Source organism: Arachis duranensis, chromosome 1 (genome assembly GCF_000817695.3).
Source record: "Arachis duranensis cultivar V14167 chromosome 1, aradu.V14167.gnm2.J7QH, whole genome shotgun sequence".
In the NCBI taxonomy this organism is placed as follows: domain Eukaryota; kingdom Viridiplantae; phylum Streptophyta; class Magnoliopsida; order Fabales; family Fabaceae; genus Arachis; species Arachis duranensis.
Window position 1 is genome coordinate 77,233,746 of NC_029772.3, and position 5,259 is coordinate 77,239,004.

Below are 5,259 nucleotides of genomic sequence, written 5' to 3' on the forward strand. Positions count from 1 at the left end.
AAATGTTTGGTTTGGGAATTGAGTATGTTAGACTTTGTGTGAAAATGTGAAAAATGTTAAGAACATGTTTATGCATTCAAAACCTTAATCATATGCAAAAAAGAAGAAAAAGAAAAAAAAAACAAGAAAAAAAGCAGAAAAATAAAAAGGGGACAAAATGCCCCAAAGTAAATGGTGATAGCAATGGACATGTACTGTACTCAAAACTTGGAATGCATAAATTTGTAGTAAACGCAGTTAATGGGTAGTTATTGATTTTATATTACATGGATTGTCCTAAGTTAGGTGGAAAGTTTATGTTAATTAAGGATTCAGATTTTAGTCCACTTGGCCAAATACAATCCTACCTTGACCCTAACCCCATTACAACCCTTAAAAGACCTCTTGATTTGTGTATTGGTGCATTAAATTTTTTGTTGATTGTTATATGAAAAGCAAGCTATAGAAAGCAAGATTAGTAGAGAATTGAGAGAATTGACCCTAGACACTTGAGAGTTAGAATGATATACACTACCATTAAGGGTTCAGTGCTTAATTCTATGTTCCCTGCCTTCATGAGCTATCTTCTTCTTGCAAGTTATTTGTACTTCATCTTTGTAAATTGAATTAGTGAAATCCAGTTCATATCTATTCTTGAAAGATTTATTTACTTTTTCACCAAGTAGGTAGAATCATTTTAGCATGTAGTTGCATTCACATTCGTAGGTTGCATTGCATGAGTCCTGCTTTTCCCTACTCATTTATTTTGTCTCCTTGAGCTTAGCATGAGGACATGCTAATGATTAAGTGTGGGGAGGTTGATAATGCACTATTTTATGGTTTATATTGTATTTAATTGAGTGGTTTTATCAAGCTTTTCACCCACTTATTCATATGATTTGCATGATTTTACAATCCCTTCCTAGTTTAGTTTTATTATTGAAAACATGCTTATTTGGTCTTAATTTAGCTAATCTTAATCCTCTCTTATTACCATTCGATGCCTTGATCTGTGTGTTAAGTGTTTCAGGCTTCATAGGGCAAGGATGGCGTAAGAAACGAAGAGGAAGCGTGCAAAAATGGAAGGAACACAAGGAATTAAGGAGATGACCAGCGAGAAGTCATGCGGTCGCATGGCTCATGCGACCGCGCGAAATGGAAGGAATCAGAGTGACGCGTTCGCGTGCCTGACGCGACCGCGCGGACTGGAAGCTGCACGAATGACGCGAATGCGTGGACGACGCGCACGCGTGCTACGAAAAACGCTGAGTGACGCGATCGCGTGGACAACGCTGCCGCGTGACGTGCGCGATCTGCAGAATTACAGAAGTTGCTGGCAGAGATTATGGGCCGCATTTCAACCCAATTTTCGGCCCAGAAACACAGATTAAAGTAAGGGAACATGCAGAGACTCAAGACATCACTGGAGATCTCTAGTTATTCACTTTTCATAATTTCGATGTAGTTTTTAGAGAGAGAGGTTCTCTCCTCTCTCTTAGATTTTAGGATTAGGATTTCTTTTAGTCATTAGGATTGCTTCTTCGTACTAGGTTCAATAATTTATGTTTCTCTTCTATTTTTGTTTACTCTGAAGCTTTTATTTGTATTTGATTTATGTTGCCCGATTGGCTTATGAACTTTTCCATGTTAGAATTGACATCTCCATTCAATATAATTTGAGGTATTCCAGATATTTATGTTTTTGATTTAGCTTTCCATATTCTTGGTTCTGGTTGATTAATTGGTCACTCTTGAGTTATCAAACTCATCATGATTGATAATTGTTATTCTTGCTAATTAATTTAGATTCCTATAACTCTAGTCTTTCCTTAAGGAGTTGACTAGAACTTTAGGTGTTAAATTAATTTATCCACTTAACTTACCTTCATAGTTAGAGGTTGACTTAGTGGTAGTAGAAATATAATTCTCATCACCATTGATAAGTATAACTAGGATAAGACTTCCAGTTTTCATTCCTTGCCAAGAGATTTCTTCGTATTAATTTCTACAATCCATTTCTCCTGTTCAAAACTTTTTCAAAACCCAAAAACACCATTTTTCATAACCAATAATAAAACATACTTCCCTACAATTCCTTGATAAGACAACCCAAAGTTTGAATACTTTGGTTTATAAATTTTATTGGGTTTGTTACTTGTGACAACCAAACGTTTGTAAGAAAGGTTGATTGCTTGGTTTAGAAAATATACTTGTAACGAGAATTTATTATAACTTCTAAACCATCAATCTTCCGTTCTTCACCTACTTTTTGTCCTCATTCTATCTTTACCATTCATTGTCATGTCCCTTTCATTAAATTGTTCTTCTGCCTACCTATCCATCATAACAAGGCAAAGGAAGTGAATACAAACAAGTGGCGGCAAGCACATATCAATTAATATTCAAAGCTAAAAATTTGACTAACATTCCTTATGATTGTTCAACCAACCGTGACTCCTTTTGTGCTCTTATATAGTCTTGGAGGACACCAAACTTAGTGTTTGGCTATATGGTTCAAAGGGTTACTTCCTCCAAGTAATGTCATTGAGATCTCAATGGGATTATTGTCACCCTTGGTTAAACCATCATGAGAAACACTTTATTTTTTCTATTTTTAAACACGAACTAAAAATTATAAACATGGTTGCACTTTCATGAATTTCAAGACTCAAAAGAAATTTGACTCTCATGACTTGTTCTTACAGCATATAGAACACCAAAGTTAATGTTTGGCTATATACTCCAAGAAAACTCTTAGACATATGTCAAAATGGCAATATGATCATCATTTTTGAAAAGCATCTTAGTGTGCCTGTAGGCACACCAAACTTAGAATTGGATCATATGCTTCAAAATGTCATGGATAGTTGTCAAATTTGTCTATGAGAGCTTGAATTTATGTTAGAGCAACAATTATTATTCATACTGAAGCATTAAAAGCAAGGAAACTAAATCATGGGCTGCCTCCCATGGAGTGCTTCTTTAACGTCATTAGCTTAACGATTGGTTTACTATTAGGGCGGATTGTAATGCCTCAAATCTTCTCCCCTTAGAGTGAAGCTTTCTCCACTTGATTCCTTGATGATTTCTACATGTTCCAAGGAAAGGACATTTCTGATTGTGAACACTTGAGGTAACTGAGATGGAAGTGTTGGAAGCTGGATTGAGATTGGTGGATGGTGGGCTGATATAACCTTATCTCTAAGGAAAAAAACTTATGTAGGAATTTTCTTATTTCTCCATCCTCTTGGTAATTTCTTCATAACTCTTTTCTCTTCTTCCAGTAGTGCTCTAGTGGCTCTTGTGTTAGGGAGTTCCTTGTTAGCTGCTCTTCCTAACTCTTGTGGCTTCAGCTCTTTCTTGAGTTCTCTTGGTTGTTGTATCTCTTGAAATTCTTGCTTGTTCACCAAGGGTTGTTTCAGGGGTTCTGCTTCTGATCCACTGTTGCTTTCCTCTAGGCACATGCTACTGTGATCATCCTTTGGCTTTTTATATTGAAAACCAGCGTTGCAAGTACAGTTCTTAACCGATGAAAATTTCGCATATCAATTTAAAAAAGGGTTGTCACAAAATTAAGAATAAAATACTGGGAGTAGAATTCCCAGGTCGTCTCCCAACGAGTTGCTGAAAGAGTGCTATTTATTGATCAGAAATTTCTCAAGAAATTTGGAGTTTGGGGAATGGAAAAATAAATGGTTATAAATTAAAGAAGTGGAAATTGTAAAGGGATTTTATGTGATTAAAATAAAAGCTTTGACTAGGAGAAGATTAATTGGAAGTTCTATCCTTGTTGGATTTTCCCAAGAGTAATGGTGACAGGTTATTGTTTTTACTTAGTTAACCCTTACCGAATAAGGGAAAGTCAAGTAATTGAGCCAACTCTTATTCACAAGTCCTAATCCTCTCCCTTAGGAAGAATTAGCGTTAGTGACTAGAGAGCCAGCCAACAACTTCCAGCTACCAGTTAACTCTTAAGTATTCCAACTCAAGGGTCTTCTATTAATCAACTCCAAAGTCAAGTTGAGAACCTACTCCATTGACATGGATGCCATTTTCGCATGCATGTAAAAGGAGTAGGAGGAAGACATGATAATTAAACTTAATTGAAAATAATCAACAAATAAAGAAATTAAATGGAAAGGTATCTTTGCATTAATTAATTCCAAAATCGAAGGTATCCATATAACTATAAACAAGATAAACGGGAAATAAAAGAGTAAAGGAATAGAAAACAAACTAGAATGATAGAAACTTCACGGAGAGTAGAAACTCTTCTCAATATCCAACTCAAAAGCATAAAACTAGAAAATATATAAATCTATGAAGAACCCTAGAGGAAGTGGTAAAGTCTCTCCAAGATTCAAAAACTAAAACTAAAACTAATGAATGAGAATGTGTGAATGCCTTCTGAGTCTCCACTGTCCTTTGGCTCTAGTCTGTGTTTCTGGGCCAAAAACTGGGTCCAAACTTAGCCCAAAATTGCCCCCAGCATTTTCTGCAAATTCTGCACGTGGCGCATGTCACGCGTATGCGTCAGGTCTATGGTCTTCTGCGTGTGGCCCGCGTATGCGTCAAGTACGCTTCCGTGTTATTGTGGGATGTGTGGTAGCGCGAAATTGTGATCAATACTTTTCACAACACAAATAATCCCCAGTGATGAATCCAAAAACTTGGTGTTCAATACCATGGCATAAACACAACTTCGCACAACTAACCAGCAAGTGTACTGGGTCGTCCAAGTAATAAACCTTACGCGAGCAAGGGTCGATCCCACAGAGATTGTTGGTATGAAGCAAGCTATGGTCACCTTGTAAATCTTAGTCAGGCAAACTCAAATGGGTATGGTGATAAACGAATAAAACATAAAGATAAAGATAGAGATACTTATGTAATTCATTGGTAGGAATTTCAGATAAGCATATGAAGATGCTTGTCCCTTCCGTCTCTCTGCTTTCCTACTGTCTTCATCCAATCCTTCCTACTCCTTTCCATGGCAAGCTCAAGCAAGGGTTTCACCGTTGTCAGTGGCTACCTCCCATCCTCTCAGTGGAAATGTTCAACGCACCCTGTCACGGCACGGCTATCCATCTGTCGGTTCTCAATCAAACCAGAATAGAATCCAGTGATTCTTTTGCGTCTGTCACTAACGCCCCGCCCTCAGGAGTTTGAAGCACGTCACAGTCATTCAATCATTGAATCCTACTCAGAATACCACAGACAAGGTTAGACCTTCCGGATTCTCTTGAATGCCGCCATCAGTTCTAGCCTATACCACGAAGA